The 27,525-nt window shown below is 41.2% G+C and overlaps 1 long non-coding RNA gene across 1 annotated transcript in view; it reads left to right on the top strand.

Moving 5' to 3' along the window:
- Positions 1 to 21,505, top strand: part of LOC147911407 (uncharacterized) — a 219,398-nt gene extending 197,893 nt beyond the window's left edge. Inside the window, exon 3 of the long non-coding RNA XR_015551116.1 lies at positions 18,036 to 21,505. This is a non-coding gene — a long non-coding RNA (uncharacterized LOC147911407). The remainder of the gene's footprint in view (positions 1 to 18,035) is intronic.
- Positions 21,506 to 27,525: the final 6,020 nt, after the last annotated feature.

Raw genomic sequence — 27,525 nt, 5'->3', positions numbered from 1 at the left:
AAACACAGTGAGATGACACAAAATAACAGGGAAACAAAATCTGACCTAACGGAAAGGTCAGCATGGCTCCCTCAAGGAAGTGAAATTTAAGCGATACCTAATGGAAGAGGAGGATAACAAGTTGAAGATGTAACTTTCCTCAGAAGATACACTAACAAAAGCAAAGGCTTTGAGGCAGAAGAAAGCATGACCCTTTGAAGGAATGGAAAGAAAGTCAAAAGGGCTAAGTGTCAAAACAGTGTAGACAACACTATTGGTCACCTCTCCAGTAACTATTCCATCTCCTCTTCCTCACTCCTAACAGAATCACACTTGGGTTCCAGCAGCCACCCTCCTCCACACATAGTCATGTGCTTTAGAGCAAGATGACTCCATTCTTGATTTTAGGAAGTGGATACGTTGAGACTTCAGTCAGTCATGGCCACCTCTTTTCTCCCTGCCAGTGATTAGTGAAAGGATGGCATGAGTGAAAGCAGGAAAAGAAGTCATTGCGTGCTCTAAACAAGAGATGGTAGTTTGGACCAGGGAGTTGTCAATGGAGATAGAGATTTGCACGGAGAAACAAGGTAGAGCAACGTGTACAGGATGTCTCCTAGGTTTCTGGCTTAGGCAAATAACGACCAATCTTTTCCATATAGTCAAAGCCAGAGAAATATTTTTTAAAAATTAAGAGTCTTATGTTATTCTTAATATATTTCACTTAAATAAATCTAATTAGAACTTTTCAAGGATCATACCTAAAACTTACCTCATCCTCATGCAGGATACTGGCTTCAGAAGTTCATGCAAACTTATCAAGAATGAATGAGGCTAACTAGATTTTGTCTTACAATACAAATCAATGTTTTCTAAAATTCTAACTTATAATTAACAATCCTGCCTACAAATAACATCAATTTCTGAATATCATTTATTTTGCCTTGCCTGCTTCAAAAAATGATTTAAGCTAGCAAAATGTCCAAATCAATTAAAAGCCAAGAATAAAGTAGTCCAAGGATTTCTGACCACTCTTGTGTTATCTAAAAATAATTCCAGAGAAATTAGATGGAGGTACCTAATCAATTATGCTCATCAAATTTATCAAATTAGGTCTCATAACAACAGTAATGAAGGTTCCTATTACACATACCAACAGACCCAGGCAAAAATATAACCTACCTTGACAAGTTGATGAAGTGCCATTTCTTTCAGAAGGTGGTGTACTTGGACTGTTGAAATGACATGAAGCTCCTCGGACCTCGCCATCGTTTGTCACACTCTTTGAGTGGCACGTACAACGACGTGACAACGGCACTTCAGCTTTTTTGCTTAAGCGTTCATCCGCTGGCTTCCCTCAAAGTGAAAGAACCTCTATTCATAATATTTCTAATTAAACAAACGTTAATCATCCTCTGCAGCTAGAGTGAGCAACCACTCGAATTTGCTCAGGATTGGGAGGTCCCCCAGGCTGTAAGATTTTCAGGGCTAAACCTGGGAAAGTACCTGGCAAATCTGGACAAGTTGGTCACCCTATCTGTAGCATCCAATTAGGACAGGAGAGAAACACTTAGGCTGTCAGAGACATTTATAGAGAAATGATCATCAATTTACATAACTTACAAAAAGATAATAGTCAAAGATTAATAATGTAATAAAGGCACAACCACTTGAGTATTCGTTTATATTGAGATTCATTAAAATATCAAGCAGGGAGGATTAAAAGAAAGACCAAAAGTATATTCTTAGTTACTGCTATTTCCTTAAATGAATCATTCTGGATAAAAAGTACTTTATTGTATTTTTTTCAAGTCCCAATAATCAAGCTGAATATATCAACCAAATACTCACCACGAAGAAGAGCCTGTTGCCACGCCAAAGCAGCACAAAGTAAGACTAAGCTTTTCCCGGTTCCTGTAGGGCTCTCCACCAAACAATGCGGCTTACTTTTTAATCCTCAGACAATCTATTGACACAAAAACAATAAAAAAAATCAGTAAACAGTTTACTTCATTAGGGTCTGTCTGCATCACAAGTACAAACACAACAAGGAGTAAGGTTGTACTTGAGGGAACATAGCAATAGCAGAAGGGAGAATTAGTATTTCGTTCAATCTAGACCTTATTCCTTTATCTTTCTCCCTAAAATTATGTTGGACTTAAAAGCATACAGGCATAAAAGAAATGAACAAAGCAATTGTGCCTTAAGGATGCAAGCACCATCATTTCTGTAAAACTAGAGTACACTAACACCTTTGAAGACAACTTAACAATTTCTAGCAAAGTTGAAGATACCCAACACCAGGAAGTCCAGTCCTATGTATATATCCAAAACCTTTCCCACAGGAACATAAGGAAACATGCATAAGAAAGTTCATAGCAGCATCATTTAGAATTGCAAAAGAATGTAAACAACTTAAACGTCTGTCAGAAGGAAACTGGATAAAAAAATTCTGGTACATTCATACAATGGAATACTATACAGCAATTAAAATAGATTAACAATCAATAAGGCTACTTCTTAAAAATAATGTTAAGCAACTAAAAAAACTTCTGAACAAATATAGGTACAGTATCATATCATTGTACAAAGTTTAAAAACAGGTAGAGTAATGCTCTATATTGTTTACAGATACATACATATGTAACAAAAGTATAACAACACGTCTAGGAAAGAAAAAGAATAAATTCAGCATACTAGTAATGTTACTTGCAAACAAGGTATAAAGTAAATATGGCAAAATATTAAGATGGAACAACTCTGGAAAGTTGGCTTACTCATTGTCTATTAATTTTCTATATGATTGAAACATCTCAAAAAATATGGTGAGAAATATAGTATTCTGTGTAAAAGACAGTAAATACTTTGTAGAAAGTAGTAATTCCGTAAAGTAAATAGAAGTTCCAATAGATGATTTGGTTTTAAAATATTCTTGGCTTCTCTCTCTTCTGGATGAGATGTTTTCATTTCTCACTCATATTATGATGTAAATAAATCACAGATTAAATGCTATAATAGCCAGAAATTTTTCATATGAACAATATTGGAGGTAACACCATACATCTGGCTTAAGGATGAAGTTCAGTTTCTATAAAATAGAATTAAAAATATTAACATTTTGCTCTTACTATTAGATTAAGTAACATAAAAAGGATAACATGTATATTATCCACTGCTCATAGTAATTTTAACTGTCATTATCATATATCCATGAATAAGTGAGACACCATGTAACCCTGCCTACAACAGTTTGTTGAAAGGCCAGCTACAGCAATTATGCCTTAATCAATACACAGGCTCAAGGTGTTTAAATTGTGGCCAAAAAGAAAGACTATAAGGCATCTTTCTTTTTTTTTCAAATTTTCTTCTTTAAATTTATTTATTTAATTAATTTATTTTTATCCCCAAAGCCCCAGTACATAGTTGTATATCCTAGTTGTAGGTCCTTCTAGTTCTTCTATGTGGGATGCTGCCTCAGCACGGCTTAACAAGCCATGCGTAGGTAGGTCTGCACCCAGGATCTGAACCAGCAAACCCTGGGCTGCCGCAGCAGAGCACGGAAACTCAACCACTACGCCACTGGGCTGGCCTATAATCCATCTTATTCTTAAGACATTTAAGCAAAATAGATTCCTGAGATAACACAAATACTGAATGATGAAAATAAGATAATTTTTATCTTATACTAGTTTTAACCAAATTTATTCTTACATTTGACAGTGATTATACTAAATTGCAATGTTTAGGTGAAACTGCTACACATTAGAAATAAGAGAATGGTAAAAGTACTGTAACTATGGTATTTGTAACATATATTAGGGTTAAATTTTTATTGACTAACATATGCAAATTGGTTTAAAAACTGTTACCACTGTCCTTTCTTACCTGCATATGTCAGATTGATTATGTTCATAAAGTTTCTTTTCCAGGTCCAATCTCTTCTTTTCACTATAATACAGAAAGAAAATGTTTTATGAATAATTACACTGATAAGTAATAGGCAGTTGGATTTAGAACATGATCTCCTTTGAAATCACACCTTTGTAAGAATGCTTCTCTGGCCTCTCTAAGAAGCAGAAAATGCCAGCTGCGTTTGAAACTCAAGACAAAAATACTTAGCAGTCATCACGGAAGTCTAAAAAGCAAAAAGGACACTGAAATGAAGCAAAAACAAGATTCTCAAAGTAAATGGGGAAATGCAGTAAGAAAAGGCTGGGAAGCAGGTTCAATCACTCAGCAAGTATTTCCTGAGTGCCATGATGAGCCAGGCACGGTTCTAGGTCTGGAGACTAATCCGGTGTACACCAACCAAGGCCCCTGCCCTCAGGCAGCTGACATTCTAGGGGGAAGGAGAGACAATAAACAAGATAAATATGTAAAATATGATATGGCCAGACTTCTCTGAGACGGTGACAGTTGAGCGATGGGGATCCCACCAGGTCTGGACACAATGCCTCCACAAATCCACCCTAGATTGAAGACTGGTGGCTTGCTCTGTTCCCAACTAGACAAGCCTAGGCAGAGACAAGTAGCTGAGTTAGGAAGAGGTCTCTGAAAAGTAGACCTGCCCTCACTCACATTTAATGAAGACTAGGCCCCCTAACACTATTACTTCAAATTTGGGGGGATTTCTTTTTACAACTTTGTAACATCGCCGTGATTTGTCACTGACTGCTATCCTGTGATGATCAGGTGAGTGCTGGCAGTCAGCTAGAGGACAGAGCTTACCCTGCACACCCAGCCTGGGCAAGAGGTAGGGGAAACTGGGCAGCAGGGGTGGTAGCAGCCAAAACCAAGGGGCTAGGGGTAAAACTGATAAATGAGAAGCCATCTCAGTCCCAAAAAGAGTCCTTGGGAAGTTTAACCACAGAGGGCCCCGCTCAACCACCACCAAAGTACCAGCTTCAATCCCATCTAACTGAAGCCAAACTGTGAATCTAAGTTAACAAGAACTAAAGGCCAAAAGAGAAATCACATAATGTCTGAGAGAAAAATGCTAAAGAAAAGACTGAATCAACGACAAGGAGTCCAACAGAAGGTGAGCCTAGCTTGGCCCCCTGAGGGACAGGGGCTGAGCCCACATTCCATTTGTGAGCTCTTAATTATTAGTTTCCGTTTTCCTTCAGAGCAAAAAAAAGCCCAAAAGTTACTCTGTTAGCTAAATTATAGGTTAAGTAAATTTCTTTGCTTAGCATAATCTAGACTTGAAACCATCATTTAACCAAAATTCTTTTAATGGGAAAATGGGGTCCAAAATCCAAACACTGAATCTTTGCTTGGGGAATAATCTCTTCCTCAGTTGGGGTATGCCTATGTTAAAAAAAAAAAGGAAAAATAAAAAAAAAAAATTACAGAAACACAAATTTTTAATCTAATAGCTTCACACAGATCTTTATTTTCTCATTAAGAAGACTGAACTCAGAAGAGAAGTGAAAGAAACATGGTATAATTGCTTCCATGTTAGAAATTTTTATTTGTCACTTTCCTCCCTTCTAAGGTTCAGTGATCAATAGGATACTTAGTTCATGAAAAATGAATGTCCGGACAGAGTGAGCAATTCGTCACTAAATTATGAGACAGACCCTTAAAGGCATCTGTGACCTTGTGCCTCTGATGTCATGCTTTACTTCTGTGGAATTTCTGCCAAGAAAGCATGACTGGAATCTGGTCATGAAGAAATATCAGAGGGACCCAGCTTGAGGCTCACTCTCCAGAATGAAAGCTGTTCTCTATGAAACTGTCAGGAACAGGAAAGGCAGGGAAAGACTGAGGAATAGGCACAGATGGGGAGAGACTGAAGAGACATGGCAAATGGGTTCACAGACGGACTCCTGGACCAGACGATAAAAAAGACAGTGCTGGGACAGTTGGTGAAATTTGACTGGGGTCTGTGGATTGGTATATCAGCATTGAGTTCCTGACTGGGAGGGTTATATGGTGATCACAGAGAGAGCATCCTTGCTTTTTGGAACTATGCACTGGAGTGCTTAGGAGTGATGGGGCACCAGTTCTCAAACGGTTCAGAAAAGATTAATAATTTTAGATAGAAAGAGAAAATATAACAAAATGTTAAGAGTTGAGGAATCTGGGTGAGGGAAATATTAGAGGTCTTTGTCCTCTACTTGCAACTTTTCTGTAAGCTTGAACTCATTTCAAAATAATTGTAACAATTTACCTCTGACTTCTAGTGAAGAAGGACCACAGTCTCTTTGGGAATCCACCACCTCACGAGCAGCAAGTTCTTTTTAATAAAGAACATAAAACTTCTTTGTTCTTGCTCTATCTCCAGTAGGGACAGACTGGTCAAACAACTTCTCTAGCATGACACTTCCTACACTGAAAAACCACAAACACCTCTTGGCCTTCTATTCCAGGCAAAATGATGCTACTCTAATTCACTCTTCATCACAGGCCCATTTTCTAACCTCATCATCCATGCAGCAGTGCCTCTGAGTGCTGTCTTTCATATGTTTTAAATTTAAGACTTAAAACAAGATATCTACCCCAATAAAAAGCCAGAGAAAGGATTATTGAGAGGATCATCTTGCAATTCCTACAGATTAAATCTCTGTTTCAGAATCTTTGGAACATCCAGCCCCGGGATATGTACCCACTGCCAATGGTTTCAGGCACCTGCACCCCTCACTTGGACCTTTCGAAGTTTTACACAGCTGGGTGGTCCTTAAAGTGTAGTATGTGGTTTAGTTTCCTCCTTTTAAGCCACCTGTTATTCAGTTTTTGTATCAATATCATCTTCAGCTTTACTCAACTAATACCTCAGCATCAATTTCTGGGCCTTTACGATATCTCACCCTGAATCAATATTGGTATTGAAAACACTGGGGCTGGTTAATGGGCCTTTTAAACAGATGTTTTTATATAATTGTAAGTGTCAACTCCACTTACATGTTTCTACCACACTTGTGGCACTATATGCACTGTACAGAGTCATTCCATCAGGCTCTTGTAGATTCAACGACCTTCCCACAATGCAAAGAAAACACTGATACAAAAAGGAAAAAATTCAGAATATAAAATTACATCTATGTGTGACTACAGCTAAGACAATCTGGGCTAGAAACACACCAAGTACAAGGGAAAAGCCCAGTTATTAGACCAGCTAACATTGCAATGACCCACCTCTAAGGGGGCTGAGAAAGGGCAGGTTGTTTTTCTCTCTCACTCCCAGGAAATCTGTGGACTGACAAAGCAGCTGTGACTACCCAAGGTCGTAGCCTGTAAATTTCTGGAGCTTCAGGAGACAATGGTCCTTGTGGTCAGCGGGATTGGTTAAGAAAAACAGGTACATTCAAACACTCAAATAGGGTACAGACAATGATATTCATTATCTGTTGCTTCACAAAACTACAGCTTTCAACTTTTTTACTTTGAGGCTCTTTATTTACTAGAGAAAAAAAATCTGTGGCCGTACTTTACATATTAGTCAAGGCCTCTCATTTCTGTGAAGAACCAAGGTTCAGAGAGGCTGAACGACCTGCTCAAGGTCACACAACAGTTCACAGACTGAAACCCAGGTTTCCATGTTTCTACCGCACTTTTCTGTGTATCCAAAATCATTCGCCTCTGTACTTATTAACTATGCATTAGAGTTAGTCATGGACTTTTAAAATGAAAAATGAGTACACACAGCAACAGATCTGTACTGACTTAAAAATAAAACCAACCTCCAAAGGCAGAACCATGAATAGGCTATAAAATTTGACTCAAATTCCTTATACAATTTCAACAGCCTCACCTTGCTTAATAGTTAAAGCATTAAGTGTTAAACATTAAGTAATAATCATTACACAGTTATTATACCATAAGGACTATAAACAGCCAGGTGTTCCTAGCACAGGAAGCAAAAATGATAACTCACAATTAACTTAGTTCAAAAAGAATGCCATTTGAACCAGTGACATTTTAAAATTTAGAACTTGGGCTAAGAGATACAAATAACTAAAGGCCTGGGGTAACTAAGCTACTATTCTAAGAGAACAGAGTCAAAAAGCAGTTAAAAAAAAAAACTCAAAAACCGAACACACACACAGTACAGAGAACAGATTGGTGGTTACCAGAGTGGAAGAGGAGTGTGGGGAGGGTGAAAGGGGTAAAGCAGGACATGTGTACAGTGACGGATGGAAACTAGACTTTGGGTGGTGAACACGATGGACTCTATACAGAAGTCGAAATATAATGATGTACACCTGAAATTTATATAATGTTACAAACCAACGTGACCTCAATAAAAATAAATTAGTAAAATGTAAAGAAAAAAATTACACCCACACCCAGAGGTGAATTTATTATTTGTTTGTTTGCTTTTTAACTTGGAGCTGGACTTCAGTATAAGATTTCACTTTGGGGATGGGACAATAGCTTAAATTGGTTTGAATCTATAAACCAAACTTTAGTTTTTCAAAATGGTTAAGGAACCTTGGAGCAGAATTGAAATTTTAAAATTTATTTTAGGGGCCGGCCTGGTGGCGCAAGCGGTTAAATGCGCACGCTCCGCTGCGCCGGCCCGGGGTTCGTGGGTTAGGATCCCGGACGCGCACTGACGCATTGCTTGTCAAGCCATGCTGTGGCGGCGTCCCATATAAAGTGGAGGAAGATGGTCACGGGTGTTAGCCCAGGGCCAGTCTTCCTCAGCAAAAAGAGGAGGATTGGCAGATGTTAGCTCAGGGCTGATCTTCACACACACACACAAAAAATTATTTTATTATTCTTATTGTTCTTCCCCCTGGTGATTTCTTTTAATGTATTTAATCTTATATAATGGGTTTTTGTGTGTGTGTGTGTGTGTGAGGAAGATCAGCCCTGAGCTAACATCCATGCTAATACTCTTCTTTTTGCTGAGGAAGACTGGCTCTGAGCTAACATCTATTGCCAATCCTCCTCCTTTTTTTTTTCTCCCCAAAGCCCCAGTAGATAGTTGTATGTCATAGCTGCACATCCTTCTAGTTGCTGTATGTGGGACTTGGCCTCAGCATGGCCAGAGAAGTGGTGTGTCGGTGCACGCCCGGAATCCGAACCCCGGCCGCCAGTAGCGGAGGGCACGCACTTAACCGCTAAGCCATGGGGCTGGCCCCAATGGTTTCATTTTAAACACAACCTAACAAACAACATTAAAGAAACTGGGTTTTTTTTCTTTTAAAAAAAGCACTTTAAGTGTACTGATACACAGAGCAATGTCTTGTCTTTTAATTATCAAGTATATGCAGACACAATATCATCTTTGAAATATCACACTGTCCACTCTTCCTGGTTGACTGGAACATGGTCATTATTTAGTGGCAATGTGTGGCTAGTGTTCTATACAAGACATTTATACCTCCTGGACATTAGCTGGTTGACTTGGGATTTCTTCCATTCCTTGAACAAACATATATCAAGCCCCTCCTCCACCTAAGGTACTCTATTATCAGCTAAAGCTTCAGCTAGATATGGTTTCTGAGCTCCTGGAATTCTCCATCTAGGCAGGGAGCAAGTCACTCAAGCCACTATCTAGAGTCCTTCAAGAATGCCGAGGTTGCATGAGTTAGGGAACAGGCTGATCAATACTTGGTGCAGGGAAGGCACTGAAGGAAGCGATTTTTCAAAAGCTGGAGTTGAGGAGGTTCCTGGGGTGGGTGAGTGGCGGTACGTCAGAAAGAAAATAGAATGTAGAAAAAGATTAAAGAGTAAAATATGGTGAGGACAATTAAGGAGGCCTGTTGTAGATGCTCTATAAATATTTGACAAAAATTAAATCTAGCATAAAACCAATATAATTCCTTTTCAAAACCACTTACTTCTGCCTTTACCTTACACGTAACTATTGTTGTCATTTTAGCATTGTTACACACACACAGCTCTCTTCACTAAAATGATTTTGTAACTTTAACACTCATTAAACCTTTTGTTTATCAAGAGATCCAAACATCTATTTCCTTTCTTGTCAACTAATGAGATTTCCAACACCAATTAATTTAGCAGCTAAATAATAGTTCCAACAACTTATCTTTTATGTGGTTATTTACAGCAAAGTGCTTTTTAATTTTCTTTCTTTATGTGCTCTTAGATCTAGCTGTCTTCAGCGGTTCTCATCTTTCATGTCTTAATCAAGGTATCATGCATACTCCAGAAGCTGGACTTCTCTGTCTGGAAATTTCATCCCTTCGCTGGAACTATGGCCCTCAAAGTCTCCCGCATTTAAATAGGGCATATGTTTGACAAACACACACACACTCACCTGCCTGCGTTCCTGGACCTGTCACCACTGCTGCAGTGCAGCTGTCAGGGTGGGATGACAATTTGAAGAGACTGCGGAGGGGGCGTGTAGAAGGGAACGAGAGAAATTCACGAGGCTTGACTGAGAGTGACAGGCAGGAGAACTCCTACTCCCACTTCTGGGCAAATTCAGCCACGCGGCCTCGTCCTCCAGCGGGAGATCTCCAACAAGGGGGTCTCTCTGGTAAACTCTGTCCTCCAGGCCCCAGTGGGAGCTTGGGGGCCGTCGCGGGCGGACCCAGGCCCAGGGGAACCACGGGCGGGGCGAGTGGGAAGGACAGAGGGCAGGGCACCAGCCGACCCTCGGCGCCGGCCGATTCCCGCCCCCGCCTCGGGTAGGCCGCACCTGTCCCGCAGCCCGCGCTGGAGGCGGCCCAGCCTCTCCTAGTAGTCGGGGCTCGCCAGGGGCGCGGACCGTGCGGAGGCCTGGCGCACGCCGCCGCCGCCACGCTCGCCCCGCGCCGCCTCGGGCCAGCGCGCGGAGGGGAGGGGCGGGTTGTCGGGGGCGACGGCCCCACCATGCACCGCGGGTGAACACGGCGCCCCGACGCCGTGCAGGGGGCGGGACGGGGCGCCGTGAATGGGCGGGGCAGACGGCCGTGGAGGGGCGGGCCCCGTGGAGGGGCGGGGCGGAGGCGGGGTGTCGTGGGAGAGGTTGACAGCCGCCTTGGGGGGAGCCGGCCCAGGCTGCACGCTGCGGGATGGGCAGGGGTCCTTGGGGGTTGGGTGCCCAGGCCTCTCTGCCCGAGACTGGCGTCTTCCTTCTCCCTAACCGTTCAGAACTCTCACGGGACAGACCCTGGCCTTCCTCCAGGCGGAGCCGTTCTCTGAGGGTCAGTCAGAAGCCCACTCCTGATCCCCACCATGGGTAAAGGATGGAGGGTGGCTGGGAGCAAGTCACGTGATCATTTTTTGTCCTGGCATGAAACTACATTAATTTTGCAAGATGGATTCTCTTTCCCTCCCGCCACCTCTCCCTCTCGTCACCCCAGGATATGCTGAGTGCCACGCACTGTGCTAAGCTTGGTTTCCTACCAGCACTTAAAAGCAAAAGAAAACACCACAAAAAAGACAAAATTCTAAGCAACTGTGTTCAGCCCTGACAGCAGAACAATCCCTTACCTGTAAATCCGTGCTGACCATAAGGATGTGGTTAATGCTGTAGGTCACATTACTAGTTGGTGAGGAGAGGAAAGTTGCTAACAAGTTGCTTGCAAAGCAGACATTTGTTTGTGCAGATATAGAATCCTGCAGCAGGGACTTGAGCCAGGCTGCCTAGACTCAAATCCCCTCTTCCACTGCCCAACTGTGTGACCAAGTGCAGGTCACCCTCCTGAAGCCCAGGGTTCCTTATTTGTAAAACCAGGAAGATTGTTACTGCAGGGCCTAGCTATGCCATTGCTATAAAGATTAGATCTGTTAACGTGTGTAAGTGTTTAGAAGAGGGCCCAGCACATAGGAAGCATCAGTTTTTATCAACATCATCACCAACTTGGGGGAAAAGCTTCCTGAAGAAAGACAACCGTACTCCAAAACCTGCAGGGCAGAAAAAAAGAAATTATAGTTTCTTTAGTCTCTTATTCTTCATTTCTTTTGGTTTCTTTGCTCAGTCATTAATTTCACTTACTTGCAAGGTGTGACTTAAACTAGTAAATCAATCATTAGCAAGAGAGATGGACTACTCAAAGGTCGATAATATAAAATTATAATGTTACTTAGCCTTCCCTTCACATTTGCCAGGGCCAGGGCAAGAGTGTGAATGGACGCCCTCATACCATCTGTCAAAATATTAAACAATTATAAATCAAGATGGCAAATTGTAGATAAAATATGTTCTCTCCTCCTACCTTGGCCAATGTGCCTTCATAAGAACCTGGAAAGCCAGAGGGAAATTTAGTTCTCTGACTCCTTCCCCAGCCCACTTTATTTCCCACCCCGGGCCCAGTCTTGCACTGTGAGGGGCCTCACACGCTGGCAGGGATGTGTGTGTCTCCCCAACGCCGCCACCCCAGTCTACAAGTCCTAGCTCTGTCCTCATCCCCACCTCAGCCCCCTCTTGGCCACTCCTCAGGCCTAAGGGCGAGCACCTTGCAGGAAGTGATAGTCACCCTTGCAGGAAGGGTCCAGGAAAGAGGTCTTTAAGGGCCTCAGAAAGGAGGTTAGGGCCCTTTGAGCAGAGATTGTCAGGGTGATGGGTACCTGGAATGTGTTGCAGAATGGTGTGTGTGTGTGTGTGTGTGTGTGTGTGTGTGTGAGAGAGAGAGAGAGAGAGAGAGAGAGTGTGCTCTAGGCAGGCATGTCCCCTGGCCCTGAGCCTCCTTGCCTTGCATAGAATGGCATGGCCAGAAAAGGGCCAGAACAGGCTTTGTAATATATAGAAGCCAGGGTAGGGGCCCTCTTGCCTAGGTCTAAGGGTAATCCTGATGTTACTTTTATTTAGTTGTTATATCAAATCATTATACCAAATTGATTCCATGGTAGTTGTGGACCTTAAACAGCCAGTTATTTCTCCAGCACAAACAGGTTTATTTGGGATCAGCAAAGAATTGCAATCTAAGGTCTACAACCATGTCAAGCCACCTGCAAGTCCTCCTGCAGAAAAGGGAGGAGAAACTCTTATAGAGGGGAAGAGGAAGTTGGGAGGGCTAATGTAAACAAAGAGTCCTCCAAAGAGGAGGAGACTGGGAGTTTAAAGTGTAGTGGCTTTTCATTGGCTGAGTTGTGGTAGTCTATCATTGGCTGAGCTGTTGCTGGCAAGAAGAGGAAGTCTTTCTTCTTCCTATTGGGCTCTGCTATCTTCATAGAGTGTCAGAGCTCCCCTTTTTGGCCTCCTGACTCCATTTTAGTCAGGTTTATGTTTATTAATTTCCACATAGTGTACAAAGATTTACTTTACTGATTTTAGTGCAAACAACATTGTACTACAACCCTGGCAAAAAAAAAAATGCATCTTTTTAGCATGTTTTATTCAGGTCTCCCCTCACCCAGATTAGTTTTCTAAGGGAAAAAAATCCCCCAAACAATTAATGTAACTAATTATTTTCAGTAAATACATAGAGTAACCAGGTGAGGCATCGTTTAGCATCCCAAATTTTTATTAGGCCATTTTAGGAGAGTCTAAAATTAAATATAATTAAACAGTAAATAGATAATTCAAAATTAAAATTTGCATTCTATGGTTGATTTATTAATGACATATGACAAATCTAAATGCAGGACCCTCTTTATTAACAATAACACATAGCAAACTAAATGAATATTTCTAGAGTATTTATGCTAAAATTATGCATTCTAAATGGTGACAGACTTTTATTAAATGCAGAGTTTTTCACTTTGAATATTTAATTTGCTGGAGCACTCCCTTTTAATATTGTTCTTAAATCCGTTTATATTAGCAGAGCTGATTTCTGTAAACAGCTCTGATTGTACTTCCTGGACCACAGGCCATGAAGTCTGCCTAGATGGACAAGTCTCCCTATAAGCTACAGAATGTCTTAGCTGCGAGTTAGAGGGAATCTAGCTTCACCCCCTTGTTTTTTTAGAGGAGAAAAAGGTTCAGGGCAGGTAAGGGACTTGGCCCGGGTCACAGCTGATAATCTGTGTAATGTTAATGAGTCTAGTTCCAAAGATGGGTCCCTAATGGCCCCATTAGGCAAAGAGTAAAGAAAGCCAGTGTTTCATCTCAGTAGACATATGGCTCTTTGGGTGAACCATATGAAATTGCCGTTTTTGTAGCTCAGAAACAGTTGGATCAATGAATGGAAGATTGGTTTTGGAAATATGTTGAAATTAGAATTTTACATTTTAAAATGTAAACACCACACAATTTTAAAATTAAATCCTGTATATTTGAGTCAATAACTGCTTGGATATTATATTATGTAGTTTGCTAGGGCTGCCATAACAAAGTACTACAAACTGGGTGCTTTAAACAACAAAAATTTATTGTGTCACAGTTCTGGAGGCCAGAAGTCTGAGATCAAGGTGTGGGCAGGGTTGGTTCCTTCTGAGGAAGACTGTGCTCCGTACCTCTCGCCTAGCTTCTGGTATTTTGCCAGCAATCTTTGGCATTCCTTGGCTTGAGGTGCATCACCCCGATCTCTGATGTCATTTTCACATGGCATTCTCCCTCTGTGCATGTGTGTCTCCAAATTTCCCCTTTTATAAGGAAACCAGTTATATTGGATTAGGGGCCCACCTTCCTCCAGTATGACCTTATCTTAATTAATTATATCACAATGACCCTATTTCCAAATAAGGTCACATTCTGGAGTGCTGGGAATTAGGACTTCAACATACGAATTTAGGGGGTACACAATTCAACCTGTAACAGACATGAACATGGAAAGTATTTCATTTTGCAATCACTATTCAGAAATATTTGACATTGCATCCTATGCTATTAGAAAATTCACTTTTAAGTAGAGATGACTCAAAAGTAGAAAGTAGGGAGAAAGGCTGTGATGCCACATGAATATGTATATGGAACCCCTCCACCCATTGAGCATTTACACCAGTATAAGCATTTATTGCCTTATTTAAACCCAATAACAGTCCTTTGAGGGCACCTGGCCTAAGATCATGCTGCCAGTATGTTCTTGACCAGCTAGTGGTAGAGCTAGAATTCAAACAGATCTTTTCCAAATCCAAAGTCTATCCTTTCTTATCCTCCATTCTATATGGCCTTGAAACTCATCATTTGACAGCTACTGATATTTTTTATTTTCCTTGTATGAGATGTGTAAAATATATATTTTGTGACCCAGAAGGGTTTACACATATACATGGTTCATTATTTGAGGAATAGTATTCATTGACATAGAATGCATTTTTACATGCCGTGATATAACACTATGTGTTCACCATTCTGTTAATTTTCCTCCTTAGCACTCAGTAAGACTACGTTTCTCATCCTTTCTAGTGGTTAGATGGGTCTATATGACCCAGTCTGGCAATGAAGTATGAGCAGAAGTGATATAGCCACTTCCAGGCCTGGCCTCCAAACATCCTGCACTCTCTTCCTTATTTTTCCTTAGTTGGCCAGCTAGATGCAGAGGATCCAATGGAGAACTCTGAGGCCCTGGAAGAAGAGTGGATGATTGCAAAGCATAGAGCACAGAACTGTGTCTTGGGCCAGAACTAAACCTTCACTATATTGAGCCACTGATATTTTGAGGTTGTTTGTTTCAGCAGCTGGCACACTTATCCTGACTAATACACAAACATTCCATGCAACAATTACACAAATGCACCAAAACAACTTTCTACAACGTTCTCAATGGATTTATGTGACTATCCAGATGGCAAAGGAGACTGAAAACCTGGAACTCTGAGATTAGGAGTTGATGTCTGACAATGGAATACTACTCAGTCAAAAAAAGATGAAATCTTGCCATTTGCAACATGGATGGACCTTGAGGATATTATGCTAAATGAAATAAGTCAGATGGAGAAAGACAAATACCATATGATTTCACTCACATGTGGAAGATTAAAAAAAACAACAAAAACAAACAAACACATAGACACAGAGAATAGATTGGTAGTTACCAGATGGGAAGGGTGGTGGGAGGAGAGTGAAAGGAGTAAAAGGGCACAGTTTTATGGTGATGAATGGAAACTAGACTTTTGGTGGTGAACACAATGTAGTCTATAAAGAAGTCGAAATAGAATGATCTACACCTGAAATTTATATAATGTTATAAACCATTGTTACCTCAATAAAAAAATAAATTTTTAAAAAAGGAGTCAATGTCTGAGAAGAGAAGCCTAGATAGTGAAGGCAAAGTTACAATGAAGAACCATCTAGAGCAGCTCTGGCCAGTAGACTTTCAGCAATGATGGAAATGTTCTATTCTGTGCTGTCCAATACAGTAGCTGCAAGCCACATGTGGCTATTGAGCAATTGAATGTGGCTAGTGCTACTGAGGAATTGAATTTTTTATTTCATTTAATTTTAATTAAAATTTAAATTTTAGAGGACATGTGTATCTAGTGGCTATGTATGGGACAGTGCAGATATAGAGATAAAGTGGAAAGATGGATTAGCATGGTGGGGGAAGAGGGGAGATCATAAATTACTTGGAAGTGGAAAGGCAGGAACTGGAAGGTAAGATGTCATCCTTGGTGGGAGGTGATGATGGTCAAGAGGAGAGGTATGATGGTTAATTTTATGTGTCAACTTGGCTAGGCCATGGTGCCCAATTGTTTGGTCAAACACCAGTTTAGATGTTGCTGTGAAGGTATTTTTAAAATGTGATTAACATTTAAATCAGTGGACTTTGAGTAAAGCAGAGTTCCCTCCATAATGTGGGTGGGCCTCATCCAATCAGTTGAAGGCCTTAAGAGAAAAGACTGAGGTTCCCAAAAGAGGAAGGAATTCTGCCTCCAGACCGCTTTCAGACTCAAGACTGCAAAATCAACTCCTGCTGAAATGTCCAGCCTGCAGGACTGCCCTGTGGACATTGGACTTCCAAACCCCCACAATTGCATAAGCCAATTCCTTAAAATTAATCAATTTCTCTCTTTCTCTCTCCAGATATAGATATAGATATAGATATAGATATAGATATAGATGTAGATATAGATATAGATATAGATGTAGATGTAGATGTAGATATAGATATAGATATAGATATAGTTATCTATCTATCTTAACTGGTTCTGTTTCTCTTGAGAACCCTAACTAATACAGGAGGGCATGAGGTTACTAAGAACTTTTGCTCAAATGTATTTGTAATAGCTAATTTAAAACAATAAGAATCAGGTGCAAATTCCAATAAATAAAATGAAATCATAGATTCCCTCATTTTATTTCATATCGTGTAAACCAACAACTGTGTGGGTCTCTAAAATACACCAGTTCTATGAAAGCTAAATAACAGCCAAACGATAGAACAATAGAGTAGTTGAATGGCTCCAGCTAGAGCCTCACTAATTCAGTGAGATGGGCTCCCTCTGTCTCACAGCTCTTGCATGCCTATTTCCACTGAAGTCCTTGAATTTGTGCTTCCACGAGGTCTCCAGGATTATTCATTTGTTGACAAAGCGGAATCCTCAGAAGTGATAAATTCCACACACTCAAGTCCTTGTACTCTTTTCTCCGTGCGTGGTGTCTCCCTGGATGGTGTCTTGGTTCTGCCTGGGAGGGACTACTCCACAGCCTTGGACTCCTGGTGCGTGGGCAGCATCCTTGCATCCCTGTAGGTGCTGATGTCATGCATGAGCAATCTTTGAATGCTGAGATTCTCCTCAAAAATCATTTGGTGGATTTCATAATTGTTTGCCACTTAGATGCACTTCTCATCAGGGTTCAACAAGTACTCCTAACTACAAGGATTGGAAACAAAGGGATGCTCTAGGCATGCTCTTACAACTCACAAGCAGACTGAAACCAAAGGGTCTTGCATAATAAATACCATTTAATTTGATGGCTATGTGTTTATGCTTACAAGGTGACAGGGCACCAGGTGTAGAACATTCCACTTCTTATTGTCTGCAATTATCCATGGCCTGTGTCTGTGTAGAAATGTTGGCTTCATTCATTCTTGGGGCACCTGGGTGGTGTCCACCACAGAGAACACCCTCCCGGCTCCAACAAACATTTGCCATTGTGTCCTAGAGAAGTGTAGAACACAGAGGTTGAGAATTTTGGCTCAAGTGCCCCTCTGCGTGGTATACTACTACTTCCTCTTACAAGCTGTATGACTTGGGCAGATTACTTAACCTTGCTGTGTCTCAGATTCCTCACCTGTAAAATGGTGATAGTAATAGTGCCTTCCTTTCAGGCTTGTTGAGAAGATTAAATGTGGTCGTCTGTGTGACGCACTTAGAATCATGCCTGGTAGAGTTAGCCCTCGGTAAACACAAGCTGGCATCACTTCTTCAGAGAGCAAGAAGAATATCCCTTTGGGAGACGAAGAGAGTCATCAGAGGTAAGGGCCCCTGTTCTGCTTCTTACTATTTGTCTGTCTCTCAGAGTCATTTCCTAAGCGTCCTCTCTGTCCTTCTTTATCAACGCTGCTGGCCCTGCACTCACATGCCCACTCAGAGGGGTCAGGTCACCTGAACTCATTGCTGCTGACTCAGTAGCTGACATCAGTTGGGAACCTCAATCCCAGATTCAGTTTCAGTCCTTTTGTGTCAACCCTGGCAGTTGTATGGATCCCAGCCCACCACCCCTCAGGAACAGAAAACCAGGACACGGAAGGGAGCACACAGCACCATGTTGTCAAAAGATCACATGCTTTGGAATCAGAAGACCCGAGTTCAAATCCTGACTCTGCCTCATATCAGGTGTGTGGCTCTGAGCACATTTCTTAACATCTTGAATGCTTCATTTTGCTCATTTCTAAATGAGGGTAATGATATTTTTATTTATGAAATTATTGTGAGTTGTGAATGAGGTAACATTTGAGAAGCTCTTAGCACAGGCCTGGCCCATAGAAAACATTCAATAAACAAATGGTTCCAACTTCTCCCTGAGAATTAGGAGCATTCCTAATTTCCTAGGACTTTTACGTGTAACCGAAGAGGAATGGCAACTGATTCATTGTGTTAATGGTTGTTATGTGTGTGCACGCTCACGTGCACCAATAAATAGCTAATATTAGCAGAGCCTTACTTTCTTCCTAGCTCTTTACATGTATTATCCCCATTTTTTAGAAGAGGAATTTGAGGGCACATCAAGGTTAAGCCATCAAACCAAGGCGGCACGTCTCATAAGAGGAGGAGTGGTATTATAACCCACATGATGTAGCGCAGAGCCCGAGCTCTCAACTACTGTCTTCTCCTGCTTCTCACAATGGCAGGTGTTTGTTACAGCGGGAAGCTGAGGCATGAGAGGCTGTGTCCTGTGCAGGGCAGGCCACTGCAGTTGGAGCAGACACTGGGGTGTGGCCTGTGAAGGTGAGGCAGAGGCAGTGCTTCTTCGCAATGGTGGACCTTTTCTGGGTTGGACTCCACCTAGAATCTTTTCAGCTACTTAAATAATGCATTGAGAGTATTTTGAAGCCATGTTTCGTTACCATAACTCAATCATAAGTCTTCTGCAGGGAGGAAGACTGGTGTATGTTTCTTTGGTGTTCTTCAGCCCAGCTCTAGGAACAGAACCCAGCCCAGAAGACCACCCAAAAATACTAGCTGACGGGCAGATGTAGCAATAAGAAGCCATTTTAAAAAATTGAGGTATAGCTGACATATCATAAAATGCACTCTCTTAAAGTGTACAATTCAGTTGTTTTAGTATATTCACAAAGTTGTGTAACTATCACCAGTACCTAATTCCAGAACATTTTTATCACCCTGAAAAGAAACCCTATACTCATTAGCAGTCACTCTCCATTCTCCTGGGCCCCCAGTCCCTGGATACCACTAATCTACCTTCTGTCTCTATGGATTTGCCTATCCTGGAAATTTCATATAAATATAGTTATACAATAGGTAGCCTTGTGTCTGAGGAAGCCATTATTTTTTAAATGCAATAGGATAGTCACTGTGGAAGCTAGCTTCCACAATGGCCTCTGCATTAGTTTGCTAGGGCTACCATAACAAAGAACCACAGACTGGACGGCTTAAACAATAGAAATTTATTTTCTCACAGTTCTGGAGGCCAGAAGTCCAAGATCAAGGTGTTAGCAGGGTTGGTTTTTTCTGAGGCCTCTCTCCTTGGCCTGCAAATGGCCACCTTCTCCCTGTGTCCTCACATGATCTTCCCTCTAGTCGTGTCCTAATCTCCTCTTCGTATAAGGACAGCAATTATCGGATTAGCCCCACTCTAGTGACCTCATTTTAACTTAATTGCCTTTTTAAATGTCCTACCTTCAAATATAGCCACATTCTGTGGTACTGGGGGTCAGGGCTTCAACATATAAATTTTGGGGGACAAACTCAGCCCATAACATTCCCCCAATATTCCTTTCCACCAGGAACTCATGCCCTTGTGTAGTCCCCTCCCACATTGAGTCAGGGCTAACTCATGTGACAGTGAGTGACATTCAAGGATGGCTCACTTGGAGGTAAACTAGCCACCATGTTGTGAGGACACCTGAGCAGTCTTGAGGTAAGGGACATTTGGAGAGTAATTGAGTCTTCCTGCTAACAGCCGGTACCAACTTACCAGCCATGTGAGGGAGTGTGAGTGGATACTCCAGCCCTGTCTAACCTCCTGATGACTGCAGCTCTAGCCAACATCTGACTGCAACCTCGTGAGAGATCTCAAGAGAGAACTGGCCTGCCGAGCTGCTCTTGAATTCTGATCCACAGAAACCATGAGATAATAAATGATCCTTGCTATTTTAAGTCATTGAGTTTTGGGGTGATTTGTTATGCAGCATTAGATAACTGATACAGCTGAGTGGGATGGTAGTGGTTGAAGAAGTCAATGATTATTATATACCCACTATCTTTTAGCCATAGAATCATCTGTGGGAATTATCTTCAAGCCTCACAAGAGCTCTGTAAAATGTGTGTTATTATCACTGTTTCACTGAGGCTCGGGAGGTTCAGGAACTTGCCCAAGGTTTAAATCTACGTGCTTTCTACTGTATCACTGAACCATTGCTGTAGGATGCCCTCAACCAGGACTGCTGTTGTGAACACAATTACTTGCTATCATTTAGCAGCAACAAGAGTGACCCCAAATGCACCTCATACTTACCTTGGAATCTACTTTGGAAAAGTTACCCTTTTGCATTCAACATTTCCTTCTGTTTTTTTTTCTCTTATACATTTCTTTCCTTTCTTTTTTCTTGTGTGTGTGTGTATGTGTGTGTCAGGGTCTTCAACAAAAATGATTTATTATGTCTCACAAATCTGTAGGTGGCTGGGCTCGGCTGGGTGACCTGGGTTATATATTAGGCTGCATTCAACTAGGAGCTCAGCTGAGGCTGGAATGTCCAAGATGTCTTCACTCTTCTAGCTGGGCCTTGGTATAGCTATTGGCTGAACCTCTCTTTTCACACGGTCCTGCATCATTCAATAGTCTAGCTTCTTTCTCTGATGGCTGGCTTCTAAGAGAGATCTCATATATTTCATTATTTTTTCTTTTAAAGCTCAAGTTTTTTTTTAGGAAGATTGGCCCTGTGCTAACATCTGTTGCCAATCTTCCTCTTTTTTCTCCGCAAAGCCCCAGTACACGGTTGTGTATCATAGTTGTAGAGTTGTAGCTCTTCTATGTGGGACACCACCTCAGCATGGCTTGATGAGTGGTGAATAGGTCTGCGCCCAGGATCCGAAACCAGGATCTGAACCGGCGAACCCCAGGCGGCCAAAGTGGAATGCGCGAACTTAACTACTACGCTACTGGGCCGGCCCCTATTTCCTTATTTTTAAAGCAATACGTCATGCAAAATTCAACTGTGAATAAGATATTCAGTGAGAAATATCCCTCTTATCCCTGCCACCAGCCCTCAATTTTCTTTTCCCAGAGGCAGCCAGTTACCACTTTCTTAACTAGCCTTCCCGATTATTCTGAGCACACATCTATGTCTATGTCTATATGCATATGTATATCTCTACATTTCTATATCTATAGCTATTATATCATTTTAAATAAAAATGGTAGTATTCTTTACACGTTTCTGATTCTTGTGTTTTTGCTTACCATATCCTGGAGATTTTTGTATATCAGTATATGGAGAGCTATAGCTCTACCTCATTCTTTTTTAACAGCTATATAATGTTTCCTTTTATGGATGTTATGTGAAACAATTTAATCAGTCCTCTCTGGATAGACTTGTTTTTTTTTGTTTTTTGTTTTTGTGAGGAAGATCAGCCTTGAGCTAACATTCATGCTCATCCTCCTCTTTTTCTGCTGTGGAAGACCGGCTCTGAGCTAACATCCATTGCCAATCCTCCTCCTTTTTTTTTTTTCCCCAAAGCCCCAGTAGATAGTTGTATGTCATAGTTGCATGTCCTTCTAGTTGCTGTATGTGGGACGTGGCCTCAGCACGGCTGGAGAAGCGGTGCGTCGGTGTGTGCCCGGGATCCGAGCCCAGGATCCGAACCCGGGCCGCCAGCAGTGGAGCATGTGCACTTAACTGCTAAGCCACGGGGCCGGCCCAAGGATAGACTTGTTTTTATTTCATATACTATGATACTGACAGTGGTGGCATTTAATGCAGTGACTTCTATTTGTTTTTCTTTAATTGACTTAATAATGTCATGGGGGTAGGCATCTTTCTGGTATATCACAGCACCACCCCACTGTAGTACTACTAGTGGGTCATTCATGAAATGTGTGCATGTGTCATGCTTATGGAAACATGTGGTACAGGAAATGCTGCTGACACGTACCTCTGGGCTTTTTAAAACTTGCATCATTAACTCTTATGCACAGATGTGCTCCTCTGCTTTAAATCCCCTCTCCCCAATTTCCATTAGATTTTTTAATACCCCATACTACTACTATTCCATTATTTTAGAGAAATTATCCCTTCTTGGCTTCAGTGACCTGCACCTGAGCCCCTCCTTCAATCATTAGCTGTTTATGTTGCTGCTTAGAACCAGACAGTCAGATCTGTCCTTCATAACACCATTCTTAGGAGACAACTCAGTACTGCACTGTTAGTGTCCAGGTTTATACTACTCAACATCGTGTCATCATGGCTTCACGTGTATTACTCCCGTATCCAGTGAGACTAAAGGACATAGTCTAGAGTCAGAAGACCTGGGTTCTACCTATAGATCTGCTACTAACTAGCTTGATCATTTTGACCTGCCTTGGTTTGATTCCCAAAAGCAGACCTCAAGATAAGATTTCTGGGCACAATTAGTTTATTTAGGAGGTGATCCCAGGAAGTGGTTGAGAAAGAGGGGATGAGAGACAGGGAAGGGAAGAAGCACATATAAGGCATCTTGAGCAGCAGGTTACCACTGTGTGCAACTGTGGCTCAATTCAACGGGGACCTCGAAGGGCCTATGTAGACTAGAACAGAATTGAGGGATGAGAAGTTAGGGATTTTATTATCTACGTAGTCCCATCACTCATTAGTGGAGAGTTGCTCCTGGAGTCTTAACTCCCTAGTGGTTTTCATCTTCCATGCTCTCTTCCCAGTGCACCCTAGGACCACAGAACACCCTCAGGCAGAGAGAAGCAGGCTGCCCTTGGCTGAACAGAAACCGTGAAGGTAACTTCCAGGGTTGGACCAAGGAGAAATGGACTCTGACAGAATCTGCTATCTTTAGAAACAGCATATACGTTAGCTAAGATCATAGTCTTTGGCTCCTTAATTGAGTACTCCATGATAGTTCAACAAATAAGGCCTTTTTGAGCACTTACTCTGGGCCTAAAGGGTGTTTAGCATTTGGGGGCACAAAAGAAGTTTCCATAAGGAGCTTAGAATATAAGGCAAAGGGCAGTGACATGTACTGAGTGTTTGCCCTGGGTAGGCCTTTAAAATACCCGATCCCGTCAGTCCTGATATAGTGTGGCAAGGTAAGCATTATTATCGTGAGGCTCTGAGAGCTTGATTCTCTTGTTCAAGGTCCCACAGCAGATGGAGAAATAGAAACCAATTCATGGTCCTCTAAATAACAAATGTCCTCTCAGCTGGCTAAAGGGGAGCAGGGAGACCAGGCTGTGTCTGACCTCTGGTTTCTATCGCCTTGCTAAGAACTAATAAGTGAGCTTATTAAGGTTGTAGGATAAAAGATCAATATAAAAAATTGATTGTATTTCTCTATACCAGCAACAAACAATAGGAAATCAAAGTTTTAAAAATTCTGTTTATAATAGCATTAAAAAATATAAAATACTTAGGGATAAATCTGACAGAAGATGTGAAAGTTCTGTACACTGAAAACTGTGAATATTGCTGAAGGAAACTAAAGATCTAAATAAATGGAGAGAAATATGGCTCAGGAACTCAACATTGTTAAGATGTCAATTCTCCCAGATTGATCTATAGATTCAATGGAATCCCAATCAAAATCCAAGCAGGCTTTTTTGTAGAAATTGGCAAGGTAATTCTAAAATTCATATGGAAATGCAAAGGACCTAGAATAGATAAAACAACTCTAAAAAACAAGAAAGTTGGAGAAGACTGACTTCAAGATTTATTACAGTGCTATGGTAATCTACTACCTTGCTCAAAAGGAAACTGTTCAACTGCCCCTGCATGATTTGGGTTGAAGAACTAGGTGGACGCACTCAGAAACTGGAAGATGGATGAGATTGGCATGAGCAACCCTGAGCCTAAGTCTTGGGCCAGTTTGTTGCCTTGTGACATTAGCAACTCCAATATGTTCATGAAAATGACTTTTACTTGCTGATTACACAGTTGTCTCCCCTTATCTGTGGGGGACATGTTCTAAGATCCCCATTGGATGCCTGAAACCATGGATAGTACTAAACCCTATATATATATTATGTTTTTTCTTATACATACATACCTATAATAAAGCTGAATTTATAAATTAGGCACAGAAAGAGATTAATGATAACTAATAATAAAATAGAAAAATTATAACAATATATTGTAATAAAAGTTACCGTAGATCTTAGCAACCTCAGCATATGACTTTTTTTCTTTCCTTACTAAGTTGAGAACTCTCACCTTTTCACTTAAAGGAAGCACTTGACAGCTTCTCTTTGGCATATTCAAATTGCCAGCATCACTAGTCTTGCGCTTTGGGGCCATTAGTGAGTGAAATAAGGGTTGCGTGAACACAAGCACTGCACTACTGCAACAGTCGATCTGATAACCCTGAGAGCTAACAAATGACTAACTGGTGGGTAGCATATATGGTATGGATACTCTGGACAAGAGGATGAGTCACGTCCAGAGCAGGACAGAGCAGGACAACATGAGGCTTCATCACGCTACTCAGTATGGTGGGAAATTTAAAATTTATGAATTGTTTATTTCTGGAATCTTCCATTTAATATTTTCAGACTGAGGTTGACTGAGGGTAACTGAAACCATGGATAAGGAGGAACTACTGTATAGTACTTGCTGATTTTCTGGCTTTTATTGTTGCAAGATTGGGAGCAACAGTCTTTCCAGCTCTCTACATCACTGAGCAGGAACTGTAAATCAATGGAATGAATTTTAAGTAAAAAGTAGAGGAGATGAAATAATTCAGTGGTCTAGAACTGACGATATGAAATGAAGAAAGAGCCTCAGCCCAACTGGATATTGAAAGGTGTATAGAGAAACTAAGATATCCTAGAACATGAAGGCAAAGTTCTCTATCATGTCTCCATTTTCAACACCCCGTGAGATTCCTTCTCCAACATTCTCTAATTCGCTTACCTTTCTTAAGCTTCCTTGACTATTTCAAAGCTGAATTTCTCTTTATGAATATATTTCCAATGGACATGTTGGAAATTATGACATCATTATCTTTGGGTAATAAAAGGACAAAAAGAGGGGCCCGCTGGGTGGTAGCAGTTAAGTTCACGCATTCAGCTTCAGCAGCCTGGGGTTTGCCGGTTCAGATCCTGGGCACGGGCCTACTCACCGCTCATCAAGCCGTGCTGAGACAGGTCCCACATAGAAGAGCTACAACTCTACAGCTATGATATACAACTATGTACTGGGGCTTTAGGGAGAAAAAAAAAGAAAGAAAGAAAAAGAGGAAGATTGGCAACAGATGTTAGTGCAGGGCCAATCTTCCTCAAAAAAAAAAAGGACAAAAAGAGAAAAAATTATCTGCTATGGGCGTGAAACAGAAATACAAGATTACCCATGACCTCTCAAATCTCAGAGAATGCACCTGGGCATTCCAAGAGTAGGAGAGTAATTGGACATCATGTCATTTCCAATAAGATAGTCAACTACATCTCCAGAATATTTTGGCTACGTCATTGAAGAAAATGATTACCTCTTGATCTGTGGAAAGCTTGTAGACAAGGTCAGCGTCATTGTGTTTTATAAAAGCATCATATAAAATCTCCCTCATAATAAAGCCACAGAAATATTTTAAGGTTTATTTAAGCAACCTTATAGAGAAAGCAGATATAAAGCCTCTTTCACCTTAACCTACCAACTATTTAATTAACTCTATAACCTCTTCAAGTCCTCCAATTTTTATAGTTTAGTAATTGGTCCATATTATCTTATTTCATTTTTTATTAATTATTTCATATTTTGCTTGTTTCAGTATTAGTAAAACATGTATTATCAATTTAATGACAGCAAAATATTCCATTTCATTAATGAGTCTTGGGATTCTGAGAACAAGAAAGTTGAAAAAGACCTAAAAGGTAAATCTAGAAAAGATATTCACTGTAGAGATGATGAACCTGAGGCCCTGAAAAGCAGGATATATCAATGTTGTATTCTGTTCTGATTATCTGTTGTTGCACAATAAATGATTTTTATTACCTTTCGTCGTTCTATGGGTTGACTGGGCACGGCTGGGTGGTTCTTGCTTCGGGTCTGTATCAGTCAGGGTTCTCCCGAGAAATAGAACTACATATAGACACAAATATATTATATATATATGGGTTTTTTTCTTTCCATCTTTCTTTTTTTAAAAAATTGGCTGGAAACTTCAGCAGGAGTTGATGCAGCAATCTTGAGGCAGAATTTCTTCTTCTCCAGGAAACCTCAGTTTTTGCTCTTAAAGGCCTTCATTGATTGGATGAGGCCCACCCACTTCATTGAGGATAATCTCCTTACTTCAAGTCAACTGACTTTAGATGTTACCTACATCTACAAAATACTTTCCCAGCACCATCTAGATTAGTGTTCGATTAAATAACTGAGTACTATAGCCTAGCCAAGCTGACACATAAAACTAACCATGACAGGGTCTCTTATATTATTACAGTCAGATGTCTTCTGAAGGCTCAATTAGGCTGGATGTCCAAGATGGCTTACTTCCATGGCTGGTGGTTGATGCTGGCCATCAGCTTTGGAGTTCAGCTAGGGCTGTTGACCAGCATGCCCACCTGATCCCTCTCTACTGGTTGGCAGTTCTCTCAGCATGGTGGTTGGATTTTGAGAGGGAGCCAGCATTCCAAGAAACAGGAAATGGAGGCTGCTAGGCCAGTTAGAGCCTATGCCTGGAGCCAGTACAGTGTCACTTCCACTGTGTTCTATTAGTCAAAGCAGTCATTGGCTCACTCAGATTCAAGAGAGTGGAGAAATAGAGTCCACCTCTTGATTGGAGAGTGGCAAGCCACACTGTAGAACGTATGGGCTGGGAAATTTAGTTGTGGACATTTTTTGAAAATATAATGGCTCTCGCTACTTCCATGCTCACTGGCTCACCATCCAACTGCCAGCACCTGCAACTCCGCCTCAGGGCTTTCACTGATGGCCAGAGTCT

The sequence above is a fragment of the Ceratotherium simum genome, unplaced genomic scaffold, assembly GCF_057802395.1.
Source record: "Ceratotherium simum simum isolate JZ-2026a unplaced genomic scaffold, ASM5780239v1 HiC_scaffold_43, whole genome shotgun sequence".
In the NCBI taxonomy this organism is placed as follows: domain Eukaryota; kingdom Metazoa; phylum Chordata; class Mammalia; order Perissodactyla; family Rhinocerotidae; genus Ceratotherium; species Ceratotherium simum.
This window is presented reverse-complemented; position numbering and strand designations above follow the sequence as displayed.